The 22,690-nt window shown below is 46.5% G+C and overlaps 1 pseudogene; it reads right to left on the minus strand.

Annotated features, from left to right (window-relative positions):
- Nucleotides 1-10,931: 10,931 nt before the first annotated feature.
- On the minus strand, nucleotides 10,932-20,934 carry LOC119949859 (annotated as a pseudogene).
- Between the last annotated feature and the right edge of the window lie 1,756 nt (nucleotides 20,935-22,690).

Consider the following 22,690-nt stretch of genomic DNA (forward strand, 5'->3'; position numbering starts at 1 on the left):
GTGGCTACCAATCAATCTGCGCATCAGGCAGAAAGTCCTCACCCTTGGCTTCAAGGCTCTCCATCACCTCGCCCCCTCCTACCTCACCTCCCTTCTCTCCTTCTACAGCCCAGCCCGCACCCTCCACTCCTCTGCCGCTAATCTCCTCACTGTGCCTCGTTCTCGCCGGTCCCGCTGTCGACCCCCGGCCCACATCATCCCCCTGGCCTGGAATGCCCTCCCTCTGCCCATCGGCCAAGCTAGCTCTCTTCCTCCCTTCAAGGCCCTATTGAGAGCTCACCTCCTCCAGGAGGCCTTCCCAGACTGAGCCCCTTCCTTCCTCTCCCCCTCATCCCCCCTCCATCCCCCCATCTTACCTCCTTCCCTTTCCCACAGCACCTGTATATATGTATATATGTTTATACATATGTATTACTCTATTTTACTTGTACATATCTATCCTATTTATTTTATTTTGTTAATATGTTTGGTTTTGTTCTCTGTCTCCCCCTTCTAGACTGTGAGCCCACTGTTGGGTAGGGACTATATGTTGCCACCTTGTACTTCCCAAGTGCTTAGTACAGTGCTCTGCACACAGTAAGCGCTCAATAAACATGATTGATTAACAAACGCCATGGTAATCATTACTGTTATTCTAGTAAGTGCCTGATAAATACCAATAAAGGAAAAAGTACTATTTATTGAGTACTTCCTGTGTGCAGAGAAGTGTTAAAGGATGAAGCAGCCTCAGTAACCTGGTCCTTTCCATGAAGTAGCTAATTTGCTATGTTTCAGCAACTTCACCAATCATCATTTTTCCACTTTAGTGCAGATTAGCCTAGATCTCCAACAAAATTGTCTATAGCAACCCTTAAAATCCACCCAGCATCTCACCAGGGTTCTAAGACCTGCTCCATCACTTGTGTGCTGTGTGGCCTTGCCTCAGTTTTTTCATCTGTAAGATGGGGATTAAGAAGTGAACCCTATGTGGGACAGGGACTGTGTCCAACCTGATGATCTTGTATCTACCCCAGCACTTAATACAGTGCCTGGCACATAGCACTGAACAAACACCACAATTATTAATTATCCTTATCTGACAGGTCTTTCTCCAAATTGCAGCCTTTTTCTTTCTCAGGCACCCAGCTCCCAACTCCCCAGTGTCTGCGGTGAGTGCTGATGACACCCAAATCTACATCTCTGCCCCTGCTCTCTCTCCCTCCCTCCAGGCTCACATCTCCTCCTGCCTTCAGGACATCTCCATCTGGATGTCTGCCTGCCACCTAAAACTCAGCATGTCCAAGACTGAACTCCTTGTCTTCCCTCCCAAACCCTGCCCTCTCCCTGACTTTCCCATCACTGTTGATGGCACTACCGTCCTTCCTGTCTCACAAGCCCGCAACCTTGGTGTCATCCTCGACTCCGCTCTCTCCTTCACCCCTCACATCCAAGCCGTCACCAAAACCTGCCAGTCTCACCTCCGCAACATTGCCAAGATCTACCCTTTCCTCTCCATCCAAACCGCTACCCTGCTCGTTCAAGATCTTATCCTATCCCGTCTGGACTACTGCATCAGCCTTCTCTCTGATCTCCCATCCTCGTGTCTCTCCCCACTTCAATCCATACTTCATGCTGTTGCCCGGATTGTCTTTGTCCAGAAATGCTCTGGGCATGTTACTCCCCTCCTCAAAAATCTCCAGTGGCTACCAATTAATCTGTGCAACAGGCAAAAACTCCTCACTCTCGGCTTCAAGGCTCTCCAACACCTCGCCCCCTCCTACCACACCTCCCTTCTCTCCTTCTACAGCCCAGCCTGCACCCTCTGCTCCTTTGCCGCTAATCTCCTCACCGTGCCTCGTTCTTGCCTGTCCCGCCGTCGACCCCCGGCCCACGTCATCCCCCTGGACTGGAATGCCCTCCCTCTGTGCATCCGCCAAGCTAGCTCTCTTCCTCCCTTCAAGGCCCTACTGAGAGCTCACCTCCTCCAGGAGGCCTTCCCAGACTGAGCCCCCTCCTTCCTCTCCCCTTTTCCCCCTCCCCATCCCCCCCCCACCTTGCCTCCTTCCTCTCCCCACAGCACCTGTATATATGTATATATGTTCGTACGTATTTAATACTCTATTTCATTTGTACATGTTTATTCTATTTATTTTATTTTGTTAATATGTTTTGTTCTCTGTCTCCCCCTTTTAGACTGTGAGCCCACTGTTGGGTAGGGACTGTCTCTATATGTTGCCAGCTTGTACTTCCCAAGTGCTTAGTACAGTGCCCTGCACACAGTAAGCGCTCAATAAATGCGATTGAATGAAAGTGAAATAGCCTCATGAGAAAATGAAATTTCAAGATGCTCGACACAGCTGGGATTTGAGAGACCAAGACACGCCCACTTGTTTATTTCTGAACCTCAGAAATTATGGGAGGGGCTAATGCTTTTAGCATCTGGGGCCGGTGGGGAGGGAAGGGGGAAGGGGACTTTTTTCCAGTTTGTCATGTCTTCTTTTTGTCACATATTTGGCAGGTAGAAATTAATATTGATGAGTTAGGAGATTAGGGAAGCAGCGTGGCTCAGTGGGAAGAGCCCAGACTTGGGAGTCAGAGGTCATGGCTTTTAATCCCGGCTCTGCTGCTTGTCGGCAGTGTGACTTTGGGCAAGTCACTTAGCTTCTCTGTGCCTCAGTTACCTCATCTGTAAAATGGGGATTAAGACTGTGAGCCCCACGTGGGACAACCTGATCACCTTGTATCCTCCCCAGAGCTTAGAACAGTGCTTTGCACATAGTAAGCACTTAACAAATGCCATTATTATTATTATTATTGGGCTTCTGAAAAACCAGGTGTGAGAGTCATCTTTGGAGAAGTCTGAAATGTTTTTGTCTCAAGACTGACATTTCAATTCAAATGTTCGGGCTTCCCAGCTTGAGGTGACCCCTGAATTCTGAAGATACAGGGGGCTTGGGCAGGCAGTACACGTTACTGAGAAGAATCAACCAGGTTTGAGCACAAACTTAGATAAAAACAGGGATTCCTTCTCCAGTAATGTTACAAGACAGCTCCGGGACTATGAATTTACAGCACTCTTTTTGAAAGTGCATCAATTTCCTCACTTTTAGAACATTACCCAGTGCCAGTAGTGAGTGGAGAAAACTGAATCGATCACAGGGATTTCTAATGAGCAGTGGATATGGTTTTAAGGAGATTTTTAAGTGAATTTCCTCAGGAAATATACAAATCGAGTTTCCTTTTAACCTACTTTTAAACTTTCCAATTTATATTTTCCTTAAATCTTACTTAACATTCTATTTGACTCTGTAATTGTTGCAAGGCTTAATTCTTCCACCTCTCTCCCCCTGATTGAAATGCAAATGTAGAGAGCATAAATTTTCATCCCCTGAAAACTGATCGGGGGAAAAACTCTGTGAGAAAAATAATAACCAGTTTCTCTTTTTTCCAAATAGAGTTTAAGATAAATATTCATGAGGTAAATATTCAAAAGTTTATTTATAGAGTACAGAATTAGAATTTCCTCTACTACTTCAGAAATAATTTGAGATACTTGCTTTTTTCCCCACCAGCTAGTCAACTTATTCTCTCCTCTATGAATGTCCTGCTTCTTTTCAACCAATCTGTATTTGAGTATACACCCTCACCAAAGTTTTTCTACAACACAAACAGGTATGAGTCATTTCTCCTAACTTGTTGCATAGTAATTCTGGGTGTCAAGGACTTGGCAATAGTCTTTTTCTCTTCTAAATATTTGAGGGAAAGTATATCATGTGAATGAAAATTGGCCCACTGCAATTTCAGACTGACTACATCTTTTTAACTCTAGCGGAAAATATCAGCTAGAGAGGTATGGTACCTGGGACCTCTTAAACTGAAAAATAGGTTCGGGTTAAAAGAGAGTTCATTGTAGTTTTTCCTGGGCTAAAATACAAATAGTGGCTAAGCTGAAGTCTTAAAGATGATTTCCCTAGAAAGTGGAAGACTTTCCTTCAGTGATAGCCAGGCTAGAGGGAACCCCATTGTTTTGGTCAGGCAAATCAACTATTACCTCACTCCTCTAAGACTGAAGTATTTTGAAGTCACTAAAAGCCTGGTGGCGGGTGGGGGGCTGGGGGTTGTTCTGTAAAGAAGACTCTAGCAATTGGCTCCATCCTGATGTGTAAAAGATGACTATTGAAAGTAGTCACGTAATGATTTAAAGGGACATGGATGTTTTGAAAGAAAAACCTATTTGAAAATTCTTTTTCTTTAAGTTTCTTTTCACTTGGGGTTTCCTTCATGTCTGCAAAAGTAACCCACCTGTCCCTCTCCTCAAGCCTTAGATGAGAGTCTTGCGCCCCACTGCTCTCCTCAGCCCCACGGTGCTCCTCACCAGCTCTGCTCCCCTCAGCCCCTCTGCCCCCTTCAGCCCCATGGCTCCCCACAGCCCCTCCGCTCTCCTCGGCCCCACTGCTGATTATATACTTTCCTTCTGAACTGTAAGCTGTTTATGGACAGGGAGCATATCTGCTAACTCTGTTGCACTGGACTCTCTCAGTTCTCTGCAGGCAGTAATTGCTCATTAAATACCATTGATTGATTATTGACTGTCCATCTGAACTGGAAGCTCTTTGTGGTTAGGGAATGTTTCTTCTATCTCTGTTTCACTGGATTCTCCCAAGTGCTTAGTACAGTGCTCTGCATATAGTAAAGTGCTCAATAGATACCATGGATTGATTGACTATAGACTGCCCCTCTGAACTGGAAGCTCTTTGTGATCAAGGAAAGTGTCTGCTCCATTGCATTGATTGTATAGTACAGTGCTCTGTGCATAGTAAGTCCTCGATAAATGCCACTGATTGATGGATTCCATTTCTGATTCTTCCCACTCCCCACTTCTCAACCAGTAGGTGGATTGGGGCTATTCCCTGACCAGCAGAAGAGATTCTCACACACATAAAGGTTGAGAATGACAAGAAGCATATAGCGTTCCTGTGAAGGCACTTTAGGGATGCTTTTTGATAGTATTTGTTAAATGCTTACTATGTGCCAGGCACTGTACTAAGTGCTGGGGTAGATACATGCTAATCAGATTGGACACAGTCCCTGTCCCACAGGGAGCTTACAGTCTTCATCCTCATTTTACAGATGAGGGAACTGAGGCCCAGAGAAGTGACATGTCCAAGGTCGCACAGCAGACATGTGACAGAGTCAGGATTAGAACCCGGGCCCTTCTGACTCCCAGACCTGGACTCTATCTACTAGGCTACACTCCTCTATGGGAGCTGAAAGAAATCAACTGAAGTGGTGGGAGGGTTGTAGAGTATTGTGCGCTGGGAAGAGTGACTCTCAGTCTGTTGTATTTGAGTCAAAGAAGCAGTGTTGCCTAGTGGATAGAGCACAGGCCCGGAAGTCAGAAGACCTGGGTTCTAATCCTGGCTCTGCAACTTAACTGCTGTGTGTGACCTTGGGCAAGTCACTTCATTTCACTGGGCCTCAGTTTCCTCAACTATAAAATGGGGATGAAATCCTGCTCCCTCCTACTTAGACTGTGAGTCCCATGTGGGACAGAGACTGTGTCCAAACTGTGCTTGACATATAGTTAAGTGCTTAACAAGTACCATAAAAAAAATGCCGTACTAAGCAATCACCAGTTAAATTGTTTAAAAATGGTCCCTGAGAGGGTGGAGAAGTCATTATCATTTTGGTGCTTGGGTAGAAGCGTTTCAAACTATTGTAAGTGTATTTCCATTTCCTGGCCACTGCCTGATGTAGAAAAGAAAGAGCGTGGCCTAGGGGAAAGAGTATGGGCCTGGGTTTCAGAAGGTTCTGGGTTCTCCTCCCAGCTCCACCACTTGTCTACTGCATGACTTTGGGCAAGTCACTTCACTTCTCTGTGTCTCAGTTCCCTCATCTGTCAAATGGGAATTAATCCTGTGAGTCCCATGTGGGACATGGATTATGTCCAACCACCCCAGCCCTTCGTTCAGTAGCCGGCACATAGTAAGCACCTAACAAATACTGTTTAAAAAAGTGTTTTTACTTCAGTTGCAGGTTATGGGATAGAATATCATTCGGAAAAAAATCCAAGATGAAGGTCATGCTGAAGTGAAACGTGTAGGCTCTGCAGCTCTGGATGCCTTGGTAATTACATCCATAAAATAATTTGAAGACAGGTGGTTAATTCCTTTTCCTATTTGACAGGCCTACTGTCTCATATAAAATTTATTCCAGTCATTACTATGTGATCCTGAAATCAGTCTTTGGCCAATATATTTTGTGGTATTTCTCAAGCGCTTACTATGTGCCAAGCACTGTATTAAACGATGAGATAGGTACAAGCTAGTCAGGTTGGACACAGTTCATGTCCCACATTGGATTCACAGTCAAAATCCCCATTTTATAGGTGAGGTACCTGAAGTGCAGAGAAGTGAAGTGACTTGCCCAAGATCACATGGCAGATGAGTGATGGAACCAGGATTAGAATCCAGGTCCTTCTGACTGCCAGGCCCCGTGTACTAGGCCACGGTGCTTTTCATTTATTTATTCAAATTAAGCTAGGAAAAAAATCCATCTGAATTCACTTTCCAAATTAACTAGCTCTTGTTTCATATAAAATATATTTCTGTCATTAATATGTGATCCTGAAAAGCCTTTATATTAAGGTTAGCAGCTCAATAAATTGGTGAGTTAAGCCTTTCCCCACCATGGTAGCTATTCAACCTATGTCTTTTGAGGTTGATAAGTTTATGAAAAGAAAAATGATTTAATGCATCCAAACTGTCGACTCATTCAAAAGAAAATACTGACCTTGAGGGATTAGGCATGTGAGAGACTTATCATCCCCAATTTAACTCTCTATGTACTTCCTAAACCAATAAATGGAATTTCTCCCATAATTTCCCTTTAATGGATCAAGCTCAAGTGAACAAAGTAGATAACATGGCTTAGTGGATACAGCCTGGGCCTAGGAATCAGAAGGACCTGGGTTCTAATTCCAATCTGCCACTTTTTGTCTGCTGGGTGACCTTGAGCAAGTCATTTCACTTCTCTGTGCCTCAGTTACCTCATCCATAAAATGGGGATGAATACTGTGAGCTCCATGTGGGACAGGGTCCGTGTCCAACCTAAGTATCTTATATTTACCCTAGCGCTTAGTACAGTGCCTGACATAGCAAACACTTAACAAATGCCATAAAAACAAGCAATCAAAAAAAAGGTAAATGCCTTTGGTCTTGTTCCATCCGGGCCTCATGCCCAGCCCGGCTCCTCACACTTGTCAGTCAATCAGTGAATGGGGTATACAGCTTGGATCTACCCCAGTGCTTAGTATAGTGCTTGGTATGTAGTAAGTGGGGTTTTTTTACTGTTTTTTTTTCCTCAAGTGAAGGAAGGAAGCAGCATGGCCTTATGTATAGAGCACGGGTCTGGGATTCAGAAGGATCAGGGTTCTATTTCCTGCTCTTCCAGTTGTCTGTTGTGTGACCTTGGGCATATCATGTCACTTCACTTCCTTCATCCATAAAATGGGATGAAAAATGAGAGTCCCACTTGGGACAGGGACTGTGTCCAACCTGATGAGCTTCTATCACCCCCAGCACTTTGTACAATGCCTGGTGCATAGTTAATAGCTTCACAAATACTAGAAAAGAACGTGAATGTGAACCCCGCCAAGAAGCCAATTCTAGCATCCAACCCTGGGACCTTCACAACAAAATTTAGCCATCATCCACTCCCAATAGCAGGAATCTTTCCTTTTTGTATTTCAGGGAGCGTGTCTGCTAATTGTGATGTATTGTACTTTCCCAAGCACTTAGGCAGGTGCTCTGCACACAGTAAATGCTCAATAAATACCAATTATTGATATTTAATCTTAATCTCTGCCAGCAATGGAAACCCTTTTTTAGGTCAACTGTATTCTTCAAGAAAGACTCGAGTATCGACGTACATCCTCAGTTCATTTATTCATGATCTTCAGAGAATATTCATGAGTATAGTCAGAGTTCTGTTCTATGTTTTTGTTTCTCTTGTCTGCACCAGAATGTTTGCACTCTATGTCGGCTTGCCAGCCTCCCCTATTCGATTGTGAGCTCCTGAGGGGCGTGGACTAAGCCGGTTCCTTTCATCATGTGCTCTCTGTGTCCACACAGTGCTCGGTCCAAGACTGTCAGCTTGTTTTGGCCAGGGAATGTATCTGCTTATTGTTATAGTGTACTCTCCCCAGTGCTTATTACAGTGCTCTGAACACAGTAAGTGCTCAGAAAATACGACTGAATGAACGTTGGATGTCCCATGAATCCCGCTGCTTGATTGGTTCATGGGCCACTCTGAGGGTTGGTTCTGGAATCCTCCCAGACTTGACAGATTAGGGAAGCTGCAGGGCAGCATGGGCACTGTCTCCTTTGGCCAGGGTCACTTGCCCTTTGGGTATCTTGGCCCCTGGACTGGCCGCCCACCCTCTCTAGGGACTAATGTGTCCTGTTTTTCTATTGTCCTCTCATTCACTCTTCCTCCTTCGCTCTTATGCTCGAGTTACTGAACACTGTCAGAGAAAATCTAAACACCAAGCCAACCTTGTTCATTTTGTTTATCCTTTCCTCTGCCAGGCAAAACTATTTTTTTCTCCCTTATTGACACCCATGCCCATCATCCCCATCAGCTGTTCCGTACATTTAACACCCTTCCCAGGCCCCCATTCCTCCCCCTCCTCCATCCCTCACCCCCAACGATCTGGCCTCCTACTTCATTAGTAAAATTAACTCCATCAGGTCTGAGCTCCCCAAAGTCACCCCTCCCCCTTCTCCATCCCCCCACTCTCAACCCACTCTGCTACTCTCCCATCCTTCCCAGCAGTATCTTCAGATGAGATCTTCTCCCTCTTCTCAAGTGCTACTCCATCCACCTGTGCTTCAGACCCTATTCCCTCTCATCTTATGAAAACACTCGCCCCTTCCCTCCTCCCCTTCTTAACTTCCACCTTCAACCACTCACTCTCCACTGGTTCCTTCCCCTCTGCCTTCAAACATGCCTGCATCTCCCCCATCCTAAAAAAACCCTCCCTTGACCCCACGTCCCCTTCTAGTTATCGCCCTATCTCCCCCCTACCCTTCCTTTCCAAACTCCTAGAATGAGTCGTCTACACTCGCTGCCTCGAATTCAACACCAACTCTCTCCTTGACCCCCTCCAATCTGGCGTCCATCCCCTACACTCACTGAAATTGCCCTCTCAAAGGTCACCCATGACATCCTTCTTGTCAAATCCAAAGGCTCCTACTCTATCATAATCCTCGACCTCTCAGCTGCTTTTGACACTGTGGATCACCCCCTTCTCCTCAACACACTATCCAACCTTGGCTTCACAGACTCCATCCTCTCCTGGTTCTCCTCTTATTTCTCTGGCCGTTCATTCTCAGTCTCCTTGGCGGGCTCCTCCCCCTCCTCCCATCCCCAACCTGTAGGGGTTCCTCAAGGGTTAGTTCTTGGTCCCCTTCTGTTCTCTATCTACACTCATTCCCTTGGTGAACTCATTTGCTCCCACAGCTTCAACGATCATCTCTACACTGATGACACCCAATCTACATCTCCGCCCCTGCTCTCTCTCCCTCCCTCCAGGCTCGTATCTCCTCCTGCCTTCAGGACATCTCCATCTGGATGTCTGCCCGCCATCTAAAACTCAGTATGTCCAAGACTGAACTCCTTATCTTCCCTCCCAAACCCTGTCCTCTGCCTGACTTTCCTGTCACTGTAGACAGCACGACCCTCCTTCCCGTCTCACAAGCCTGCAACCTCGGTGTCATCCTCAAGTCTGCTCTCTCATTCACCCCACACATCCAATCCGTCACCAAAACCTGCCGGTCTCACCTCCACAACATCGCCAAGATCCGCCCTTTCCTCTCCATCCAAACCACTAGCTTCCTGGTTCAATCTCTCATCCTATCCTGACTGGATAACTGCATCAGCCTCCTCTCTGATCTCCCTTCTTATTGTTTCTTCCTGCTTCAGATAATTTGCTGCCCAGATTATCTTTGTACAGAAACGCCCTGGGCATGTCACTCCCCTCCTCAAAAGTCTCCAGTGGTTACCCCTCAACCTACTAATCAAGCAAAAACTCCTCACTCTCAGCTTCACGGCTCTCCATCACCTCCCTTCTCTCCTTCTACAGCCCAGCCCGCACCCTCTGCTCCTCTGCCACTCACCTCCTCACTGTGCCTCGTTCTCGCCTGCCCCACCGTCGACCCCTGGCCCATGTCCTTCCCCTGGCCTGGAATGCCCTCCCTCCCCACATCTGCCAAGCTAGCTCTCTTTATCCCTTCAAAGCCCTACTGAGAGCTCACCTCCTCCAAGAGGCCTTCCCAGACTGAGCCCCCTTTTTCCTTTCCTCTTCCCCATGGCACTTGTATATATTTGAACAGATTTGTTACTCTATTTATTTTACTTGTACGTATTTACTATTCTATTTATTTTGTTAATGATGTGCATATAGCAATAATTGTATTTGTTCTGATGATTTTGACACCTGTCTACATGTTTTCTTGTCTGTCTCCGCCTTCTAGACTGTGAGCCCGTTGCTGGGTAGGGACTGTCTCTACATGTTCCTGACTTGTACTTCCCAAGAGCTTAGTACAGTGCTCTGCACACAGTAAGCACTCAATAAATATGATTGAATGAATGAATGAATTCAATCGTATTTATTGAGTGCTTACTATGTGCAGAACACTAGACTAAGCACTTGGGAAAGGTCTGTAGAACAATAAACAGACGTATTTCTTGCCCACAGTGAGCTTACAATCCATTCATTCTATTGTATTTATGGAGTGCTTACTGTGTGCAGAGCACACAGGACTTAAGCACTTGGCAGAGAACAATAGAACAATAAACAGATCCCTGGTCCATAACAAGCAGACAGTCTACTCTACCAAGTATTTAGTCCAGTGCTCTGCATGCAGTAAGCACTCGATAAATATGACCAACTATTGCAAAATGAGACGTGGCCAGATGAAGGGCTTGCAGCCCGAAATGGGCCCGAGCTTGATGCCAACCTCTCCGTGCAGATGGAACCTCTGGGTCCCGTAGACATTCAGCTGGCTGTACAGGGCTGATGGGAAGTTGGGGGTGTAGGATCTTGGGGACAGGCCCATCGGGGAGCCCTGGGGGGAGTAGGGAGGCAACCGGAGAGGAAGTTGGACAACGCTGCCGAGTGGCAGATGACAGGAAGATTCAGGGAAGCGATGACCGCCAATTGAGGGGTGGCTGAAGGCATCTGAATGCGAGTGAGGGCCACTCTGGAAGCTGCCACTGTCTGCAGGACGACCCAGAGAGAGATCCTTCTCTGCCCTTGGCCGGAAGGGCCTAGCCGGTCCAGGAGGCGGGAAGCCCACCACGGGCTTTTAGGTGGCATAGAGGTGGCGGAACTCCCCGTCGAACAGCTCCACCGCCTGGCCCGAGAACTTGGACAGGGAATTCCGGTGGACCTGGCCTCAGAGCCACGTCAAGCTGGAAAGAGAGTAGGCTTGAGGGACGGGAGGCCGCCGGAGGAGGGGTTTGAGGGACTGGAGCGGGGGTCTGCTCTCAGGACCGGATGCCTTGAGGACAAGCTATGTTTTGCGGGGCTGGAAACCTCACTGCATGCAGGGACCATGTCTACTAAATCGGTTGTTTTGTTGTCTCCTAAGTGCTTATGGCACGGAGGATAGAGTCTGGGCCTGGGAGTCAGAAGGTCATGGATTCTAATCCCAGCTCTGCTACTTGGCTGCTGGGTGACCTTGGGCAAGTCACTTCACTTCTCTGTGCCTTAGTTCCCTCATCTGTAGAATGGAGATTGAGACTGTAAGTGCCACATGGAACAAGGACTATGTCCAGCCCAATTTGCTTGTATCCACCCCAGCGCTTAGTACAGTGCCCAATACATAGTAAGCATTTAAGAAATACCACAGTTTTATTATTATTATTATTGCAGTGCTTAGTACACTGGAAACTTGTCCACTACATTGTAAGCTCACTGTGGGCAGGGGATGTGTTTATTGTTACGGTGTATTCTCCCAAGTGCTTAGTGTACAGTGCTCTGCCTATGGTAAGCACTCAATAAATATGATTGATTAACTAGTATGCTGCTCTGCACATAGTAAGTGCATAATAAATAGCATTGATTAATTGATGGATTGATAGGAGACCTGCCTGATGCCTTGATGCACTGAATGAGGGGCTAAGACATAATAATAATGATATTTGTTAATTTCTTACTATGTGCCAAGCACTGTTGTCAATATAAGATAATCAGGTTGGACACAGTCCCTGTCCCATATTGGGGTTCCCAGTCTAGGTAAGAGGGAGTAGGATTGAATCCCCATTTTACAGATGAGGAAACTGAGGCATAGAGAAGTGAAGTGACTTGCCCAAGGTCACACAGGAGATAAGTAGTGGAATCAGGATCGGAACCCAGGTCTTCTGACTCACTGGGCTGAGCTCTTCTCAGGTAGTCATGCTACTTCCCATACTGCGCTCTCATGGCTCGTTTTGCTCCTATTTTTGTGATTTACTGCTTTTGCGTTGTCTATCAGGATGGCTGTAGACTGTCAGCTTCCTGTGGGCAGGGATCGCTTCTACCAACTCTACCGTATTGGACTTCGCCAAGCGTCCAGTACGGTCCTCTGCACCCAGTAAGCACTCACTAAGAGAAGCAGCATGGCCTAGTGGAAAGAGCACAGGCCTGGGAGTCAGAGGACCTGCGGTCTGATTGCAGATCAGCCACTTGTCTGCTGCATGACCTTGGGCAAGTCACTTCACTTCTCTGGGCCTCATCTGTCAAATGGGAATTAAAAATGTGAGCCCCATGTGAGACATGGACTGTGTCCAATCTTGTATCTACCCCAGTGCTTAGTATACTGCCTGGCACATAGTAAGTGCTTAACAAACCCCATTAAAAATATAATAAATACATACCTTGGGTGGAAGATGGATTAATGAGTCAGCTACAGTTTTCTCAGGGATCGTGTCTCCTGACTACTGTCTCATGAGCCCCCCCTTATAGTGCTCTGAACACAGTAAGTGCTCAATAAACCTCACTGACTGATGGTTTGATTCTGTCCCCTCCCCTCAGTACAGATGGGAGATCTTGGTGTGCCAGGCCTATCACTGATTCAGGGTCAGTTATTCGATCATATTTATTGAGTGCTTACTGTGTGCAGATGACTGTACTAAAAGCTTGGGAAAGTCCAATACAACAATGTGACACACATGCTCTGCCCACAGTGAGCTTACGGTCCTCGTACCTGTGCCCACCCCTCAGGACGGAGACCACCAGTGGTGACTTTACTAACAAATCACCAAGCGCAGAAGCTGTGCAGCTGGCAGTCCAGCAAATTCAACGTTGGGGAAAGGGCAGGTGGTCTGTGCATCTCTCCTCACACCCTGCTCTTCAGTTCTTTCTAAATGTCAACTCAGTGCTCAGGGATTTTTTTTCCCCCTGAAGAACCAGTATCCTGTGGAGAATTCCTGACAAGAGGCCGATCTCACTGGGAAAATCCTAGGGAGTTAGCTTCTAATGAGTCAATCAGTGGAATTTATTAAGTGCTTTCTATGTGCAGAGCACTGGACTAAGCACTTGGGAGAGTACACTCCAACAGAATCAGCAGACCCGTTCCTTGCCTATAATGAGCTTACAGTTTGGAGGGGCAGTCTATAGTCAATCAGTCAATCATGGTATTTATTGAGTGCTTACTGTGTGCAAAGCCCTGGACTAAGTGCTTGGGAGAGTCCAATACAACAGAGTTAGTGGACACGTTCCCTGCCCATAACAAGCTTACAGTCTAGAGGGACAGTCTATAGTCATTCAGTCAATCAGTGATATTTATTGAGTGCTTATTGTGTGCCAAGCACTGTCCTAAGCACTTGGGAGAGCCCAGTACAACAGAGTTGGCAGACATGCTCCCTGCCTAATAATAATAATAACAATAATAATAATGATGATGGTGTTTACGTGCTTACTATTTGCCAGGCACTGTACTAAGCCCTGGGGTGAGTACAAGAAAATAGGGTTGGACTCAGTCTCAGTCTTAATCCCCATTTTACAGATGAGGTAACTGAGGCATGGATAAGTGAAGTGACTTACCCTAAGTCACACAGCAACTCCTTGGCAGAGCTATAAGGAGCTTGTAGTCTAGAGGCCCTGGCCACTGCACATGTACTCTCCTTTGGTGGACTGATGGATTAGTGAGTCAGTGAGTTTTCTCAGGGAAAACTATTTTAGCTTCCATCGTATTGTAGAGGCTGTTGGCGGAGGCCCAAGGCATCTGACAGGTGTTGAACTCACCTGTATGAACCAGACAAGACGTACCACCAGTCCGAGATGATGAACTTCTCCTGGATTTGCCCGGAGAATTTCCTGCCAGATTTTGCACGGTACACCTCTCCTGCCACGCTCCGGATAGAAATGTTCTGTCTCGAGAGAAGAGGGGACAATGATGGAGAATGTTGCCTTCTTGCAGTTCAATCGATCAATCATTTATTGAGTGCTTACTATGTGCAGAGTACAGTACTAAGCACTTGGGAGAGTCCAACTGAACAAAATGGGTAGACACGTTCCCTGCCTACAATGAGCTTATGGTCTGGAGCGGAAGGCAGACATTAATGTAAATCAGTAAATTACTGGTATGTACGTAAGTGTCGTGGGGCTGATGGAGGGTGATTAATGGGAGCAAATCAGGGTGACGCAGAAGGGAGTGGGAGAAGAGGAACTGAGGGCTGAGGCAGGAAAGGCTTCTTGGAGGAGGCCTCTTGAGTTAACTCCTCAGGAGATACCCAGCCCCCACCGAACGATGTGTGGTATCTGTTAAGTGCTTACTTACTTACATTGCTTCCAGGCAATGTACTAAGTGCTGAAGAAGATACAAGCTTAAAAAAATGATGGTATTTGGCGAGAGCTTACTATGTGCGAAGCACTAAGCGCTGGTTGTCCCATGTGGGCCTCACAGTCTTAATCCCCATTTTGCAGATGAGGTAACTGAGGCACAGAGAATTTAAGTGGCTTGCCCAAGGTCACAGAGCTGACAAGTGGTGGAGTAGGGATTCGAACCCAAGACCTCTGACTCCCAAGCCCGTGCTCTTTCCACTGAGCCACGCTGCTTCTCTTAGATCCAGTCCATGACTCATTTGGGGCTCACAGTCTTCATCCCCATTTTACACAGTAAGCACTTAATAAATAAGATTGATTTTACAAATGAGGGAACTGAGGCACAGAAAAGTGAAGTGACTTGCCCAAAGACACAAAGCAGACAAGTAGCAGAGTCAGACACTGTCCCTGTCCCACACGTAGCTCACAGTTTTGGTAAGAGGAATCCCCATTTTCCAATTGAGGAAATAGAGACCCAGATAAGTGAAGTGACTTGCCCAAGGTCATACAGCAATTAATTGGCAGAGCTGGGATTAGAGCCCAGGTTCTTCTGATTCCCAGACCTGGGCTCTGTCGACTAGGCCACACTGCTTTTCTTTATCAGAGACAAGGTTACTTCCCAGCACCCCCATCACAGACTCCCACTTGCCAAGAAGAGGCGGATGGTGGGAAGAGGGCAATTTCATCAAGATTTCAGATAATCTCAATCCTGTTTCAATGTCCTTGGGCATCATGTGGAAGGGAAGAAGGGAAAGAAAGACCCAAACCAGGAAATAATGCCACTAACAGAGGCCAAAATATTCAATGACCTGGATTTTGAAGGAAAGGAGTTTTTTCTGCCCTTCAATGTGTAGAATTTGCGAGAGTAGGCCTGATCTAAAACTTCATATATCAGAGACCACCCCACATTCCCCATTTATCTTACAGGGCAACATATGCCTTAATATTTGCAATTCGTGGTTAGGTTGCTATCTCTTGTAAGTGTCTTAAGTCATTCCACAGAAAGTAGCTTTTGTTCAGCTAGGAGAATTTGGCCAGGGAGCCAAGCTGAAGAAATGCTAAAGGCTCTTGGCACTAAGATAAAACCAATCCAGGAATTTCCAAACTGATAATCGATCTTTGGGATGTCATTCACAGCTAAAGCCCATAAATATGCCTTGCCTGGTACTAAGTGGTCTATCAGTCAATGGTATTTATTGAGCGCTTACTGAGTGCAGAGCACTGTACTAAGTCCTTGAGAGAGTACAATAGAACAGAGTTGGTAAACATGTTCCTTGCCCCCAACGAGCTTCCAGTCTACAAAGAACATATCCATATGGGTAAGAGACAAATCAATCGATAGTTGTTATTGGGTACTTACCCAACACAGTACCAAGTGCTTGGGAGCTCATTACGGGGAGGGAACATTTCTGCTAATTCAGTTGTATTGTCCTCTCATAAACTCTTAGTACAGTGTTCTGCACATAGGAAGTGCTCAATGAATGCCACTGATGGATTGAGAGAGCACAATAGAATTAGCAGACACAATCACTGGAGCTTACAATCTAGTTGGAGAGATGGACATTAAAATACCTTATAAGCAGACGGAAGAAATGGAGTTAAAGATGAACAAGTGCTACAGGGAAAGAGGCAGATAATAGGGTGAGGAAGGGATATGTGTGTGTGTGTTTTCTTGCTCCCCATAACTGTCTCATGTGCTTGTAAGGGAAGAGAAGTGTGTATAATAATGATGATATTTACTAAGCATTTTCTTTGTGCCTAAAAACTGCACCGAGAACTGGAGAAGATAGATTTCCTTCTGCATCGCTCTTGCACCCTTTATTCACCCCTCCCTCAGTCCCACAACACTTGAGAAGCAGCGTGGCTTAGTGGAAAGAGCCTGGGCTTGGGAGTCAGAGATTATGGGCTATAATCCTGGCTCTGCCACTTGTCAGCTGTGTGACTTTGGGCAAGTCACTTAATTTCTCTGTGCCTCAGTTACCTCATGTGTAAAATGGAGATTAAGACTGTGAGACCCCTGTGGGACAACCTGATAACCTAGTATCTAACCCAGCACTTAGAATAGTGCTTGGCACATAGTAAGCACTTAACAAATACCATCATTCAATTCAATTCACTTATGCACATATCGGTAATTTATTGATTTATGTTAATATCTGACTCCCCCTCTACGCTGTAAGCTCCTTGTTGCCAGTGACGCGGTTAGCGAATCTGTTCTATTGTGCTCTCCCAAGTGTTTACTATAGTGCTCTGCCCACAGTGAGCACTCAGTAAATATCATTGATTGATTGGAACGTGTCTACCAACTCTGTACTATTGTTCTCTCCCAAGCGTAAAATGCAGTACTCTACGTACACTAAGCGCTCAGTAAGTACTATGGAGAGATTGAAGACAATCACTTCAGACAAAGTTTCTGTCCTACTTGGGGCTCAGAATCTTTTCCCCACCATTGGGTTGTTTGTTGGCAGCATGAGAAAACATCATGTGACCTTGTCCAAGACCCAGGCTTTCAATTTAAGACCCAATCAATCAATGGTATTTATTGAGTGCCTACTGGGTGCAGAGCACTGTACTAACCGCTTGGGAGAGTCCAATACAACAGACTTGGTAGACACGCTCCTTGCCCACAATGAGCTTACAGTCTGGAGGGGGAGCCCAATGTTAATATAAATAAATTACAGATATGGACCAAAGTGCTGTGGGGCTGAGGAGGGGGTGAAAAAAGGGAGCAAGTCAGGGCGACACAGAAAGGAGTGGAAAAAACAGAAATAAGGGCTTAGTCGGGGAAGGCCTCTTGGAGGAGATGTGCCTTAAATGAGTCATTAAATTCCCCCATTTCCCCAGGTTCGGTGAAAGCTTATTCAGGGAAGGCCTCTTGGAGGAGATGTGCTTTAAAAGAACCCTAAAATGCCTCCGTTTCCCCTTCATTCTATCTCCCTAAAGTGAGAAACATAGATGAAGGGTGAATTTGAGTAAAATAATGGCATGCTGAAGAATGAGTGGAAAGAATAGGATCTACATGGTGAGGTTCAAAAAGGCAATCATCCAAGTTGTCTTTGCAAACCCTGGAACCTTCATTAGGGCTGTGAGTAAGAGTGGATCCAGGAGGCAATGAAGTGATGAGAAGCAGCATAGCCTTGTGGCTAGAGCTTGGGCCTGGTAGTCGGGATGAATTATGTTCTAATCTTGGCCCTGCCACTTGTCTGCTCTGTGGCCATGGGTATGTCACTTCACTTCTCTCGGCCTCAGTTCCCTCATCCATAAAATGAGGATGAAGACTGTGAGCCCTATGTGAGACAGGGACTGTGTCCAACCCAATTGCATCCACTCCAGTGCTTATTAGAGTGCCTGACGCATAGTAAATGCTTAAGAAATACCACAATTATTATTATTCAAGGCTCCTACTTCCCCTACCAAGAAACCACTGGTACATTGTGTGTTTCTGCAACCTCTTCTCAGGAAATGCTTTGGACTGGATGAAATCGTTTTAGTGGCTTGAAATCAATCAATCAGTGGTATTTAAGGAACACTTGCTCTGTGTAGAGCACTGTACTAACCGCTTGGGAGAGGACAATATAGCAGAACTTACAGACACACTGTAAGATTGAAGGAAGCCCTTGTTTCCCCTATCCGCCCTCCACTCCGCATCATCTTTGCTACCACATTAAGCCAAGCACTTATCCTATCCCACCATAATTCTGCATCAGCCTCCTTGCTGACCTCCCTACCTTCTGTCTCTCCCCTACTCCAGGTCATACTTCACTTTGTAGCCCAGATCATTTTTCTACAAAACAGCTTAGTCCATGTCTCCCCACTCCTCAGAACCTCCTGTGGTTGCCCATCCATCGCCGCACCAAACAGAAACTCCTCCCCATCAGTTTCAAATCACTGTCACCTTGCCCTCTCCTACCTCACCTCTCTACTCTCCTACAACAGTCTGCACACTTTGCTCCTCTAATGCCAACCTACTCACTGTACCTCGATCTCGTGTATCTCACCGCCGACCGCTTGCTCATGCCCTGCCTCTGGCCTGGAATGCCCTCCCTCTTCATTTCCGACAGACAATTACTCTCCCCCACTTCAAAGCCTTATGGAAGGCACATCTCCTACAAGAGGCCTTCCCTGACTAAGCCTTCTTTTCCTTTTCTTCCACTTCCTTCTACATATCTACCTGACCCTGACATTCTCCCTTTATTCATCCCCCAGCCCAGCCCCACAGCACTTATGTCCATATCCAGAATTTATTTATTTATATTAATGTCTGTCTCCCCCTCTAGACTGTAAGCTCACTCTGGGCAGGGAATGTGTCTGTTAGTATTGTTATATTGTCCTCTCCCAAGTGCTTAGTACAGTGCTCTGCACAGCGTAAGCGCTCAATAAATATGATCAATTGATTGGTTGATGTCCTTGGCTGTGTGGAAGTAAAAGACCCGCCACTGTAAGGTTTAACTCCATCTCATATTCATCAGCTCTGTAAACGGCTCCATTCAGTTCCAATTCCTTAGCCGGTGGAGAGCCACAAAAGGCAGGCAGATAGAGGGTCCTCTCACTCCCAGGCCTGGGGTCTAGCCACTGGACTATGCTACTTCTCATCCAGGGTCACACAGCAGACAAGTGGAGGAGCTAGGATCAGAGCCCTTGTCCTCTCACTCCCAGGACAACCACTAACCACTCGGCCATGCTGCTTCTCGCCCAAGGTCACAAAACAAGTGGGTGATGGAATCAGAATCAGAACCCAGGCTTCCCTCAGGTGAACAGAACCCTCTCCCTGGACTCTGTAGCTTAGTACAGAGCTCGGCACATAGTAAGCATTCAATAAATAGCACTGATTGATAATCAGGTATAACATGGGGCTCACAGTCTAATTAGGAGGGAGAACAGGTATTGAATCCCTATTTTGCAGATGAGGGAACTGAAGAGCAGAGAAGTGCGGTGCCTCACCCAATGTTCCACAGCAGACAAGTGGAAGAGCTGGGATCAGAACCCAGGTCCTCTGACTCCCAGGCCCTGGCTCCATCCACCAGGCCACACTACTTCTGGGACATCTCCCTGCCCCTGGTCTGAATCTGGATTCTCAGCCATTGCCAAGGGAAGAAGCTTGGAGGCTTCTTGGAGAAGCAGAATGGCATAGTAGATACAGCATGGGCCTGGGAGTCAGAAGGTCAAGGGTTCTAATACTGGCTCAACCACTTGTCTGCTGTGTGACTTTGGGCAGTTCATTTGACTTTTCTGTGCCTCAGGTCCTTCAACTGTAAAATGGGGATTGAGACTGTGAGCCCCTATGGGACAGAGACTGTATCCAACCTGATTTGCTTTTATCTCCCCTAATGCTTAGTACAGTTCTTAGCATTCATTCAATCGTATTTATTGAGTGCTTACTGTGTGCACAGCACTGTACTAAGCACTTGGAAAGTACAAATCGACAACATATAGAGACGGTCCCTACCCAACAATGGGCTCACAGTCTCGAAGGGGGAGACAGACAACAAAACAAGTAGACAGGTGTCAATACCATCAGAATAGATAAATAGAATTATAGCCATATTCACATAGCTATATAGCAATATAACACATAGTAAGCCCTTAACAAATACTTTACTATTATTAGTATTATTCTGTACCTGATTGGTTTTCCCGATGCAGCGGCAGACAAGGTCTCTGATGTTGCTGTTCCGGTCAGTTTGGAAATATACTGTGACGCTGGACTTCTCCTTCAGATATGGCTTCCCAGCATCCCCCAGATCTGGCCCCCTGCCCCCCGAGAACTGGGAGAAGTATGTGCCCGACTGGAGAGAGCCAGCATCACTCTCCCAAAGGTCCAGCCCCTCTCCTCCTGGAGATTGGAGAGCACCGTTTGGCTGGCTGGTGTTCTCCTAGATGTAACAAGCTTCTGCAGATGATAGAAAGTCCACTTCTTCTTCACTCAGGATCTCCCAGTAAGGTTCTAGGCCCCCATCCACTAGGGCATCTGTGGCCAGCCTGATATTCTCATTGTGGCTGAAATCCATGCGGGTTGGTCTGGTCCATCGTGTCTTGATGTCCTCCAGTCTCTTCTGGATCTTCCCCACATGCCTTGCCCAGCTCATGGTCTCTACCCGGAAGGTGTGGACGCTTCCAATGTTCCCAGTGGGCTCATTGAGGCCAGCAGGTGGGATACTAATAATAACAATGATAATGATAATTGTGCTTGTTAAGCACTTTGTGCCAAGCACTGTTCTAAGTGCTAGGGTAGATACAAGTTAATCAGGTTGGACACAGTTCCTGTCCCACATGGGTCTCACACTCTTATTCCCATTTTACAGATGAGGTAACTTAGGCACAGAGAAGTGAAATGACTTGGCCAATTCACCCAACAGACAAGTGGCAGAGCCAAAATTAGAACCCAGATCCTTCTAACTCCTACCTGTGCTCTATCCACTGAGCCATGCTGCTTCTCAGATGGGATGGAGGCCCGGACCGATCTCCCCGCATTTTCCGAAAAACCTTCCTGCAGGAGTGACCAATTCCTCGTGAAATCAGAGTAGGCGGGTTCCCTGAGTTTGTCCATCTAGACTCCGCACGGGAAGTGATTTTATGACTGCACATGAACAATGCTCTGGAACTGTACTCTGAGTGAGACCGGAATCTGCTAATCGGAAGGTGTCCACACCCTGCCTGCCAGGTTGGGATGAGTTTCTCTTTACCAAACTGTCAGATGAAATAAAAATAATTATAATGATATTTCTTAAGTGCTGACTATGTGTCCAGCCCCGTTATAGATAGAGGATAATCAGGTTGGTCACAGTTCATGAACTGTGTAGGGCTCGCAGTTTTCATGCCCTATTTACAGGTGAGGGAACTTAGGCACAAAGGAGTGAAGTGACCAGCCCAAGGTCACACAGCAGATGAGCAGTGGAGCTGGGATTAGGGCCCAGGTCCTTTTGATTCCCAGGCCCAGGCTCTATCCATTAGGCCATGCTGTCAGATAGCGGTTGGCTGGAGGGACGAAGGTTTCTCTCAAAGCACATGGGCTGTTTGGTTCTGCTGACCGACACACAGGTTAGTGTCAGGTACCTCGAGGCCCTCAGACCTCTGTTACAAAGTTGCACTCAAGGCCTGGGAGTCAGAAGGACCTGGGTTCTAATCCCAGCTCCTCCACTCAATGGATTAATCAATCATATTTATTGAGCACTAACTGTGTGGACTGAGCACTTGGAAGAGTGATAATGATGGTATTTGTTAAGTGCTTACTTTGTGCCAAGCACTGTTCTAAGCGCTGGGCGGGGGGGAGGACTACAAGCTAATCAGGTTGTCCCATGTGGGGCTCACAGTCTTCATCCCAATTTTGCAGATGAGGTAACTGAGGCACAGAGAAGTGAAGTGACTTGCCCAAAGTTACACAGTGGACAAGTGGCAGAGTCGGGATTAGAACCTATGACCTCTGACTCCGAAGCCCATGCTCTTTCCACTGAGCCAAATACAGCAACGTAACAGACCCATTCCCTGCCCACAATTTAGTTTACAATCTAGAGATCCCTGTTTGATTCAGGGCTTGGAAACTAGTCTGCTAGTCAGCTGTGTGACCTAGGGCTAGTCACTTCACTTCTCTGGGCCTCAGTGTCTAAAGTGGAGATTGAGACTGTGAGCCCCATGTGGGACATGAAATATGTCCAACCAGATTAGCTTGCATTCATTCAATTTTATTTATTGAGCACTTACTGTGTGCAAAGCACTGTACTGAGAACTTGGGAGAGTATGATATAACACACACATTTCCTGCCCACAGTGAGCTTCCAGTCTTGAGGGGGAGACAGACATTAATATAAATAAATAAATGACACTTATTTACCTAAGTGCTTTGGG

The sequence above is a fragment of the Tachyglossus aculeatus genome, chromosome X1 (assembly GCF_015852505.1).
Source record: "Tachyglossus aculeatus isolate mTacAcu1 chromosome X1, mTacAcu1.pri, whole genome shotgun sequence".
NCBI lineage: Eukaryota > Metazoa > Chordata > Mammalia > Monotremata > Tachyglossidae > Tachyglossus > Tachyglossus aculeatus.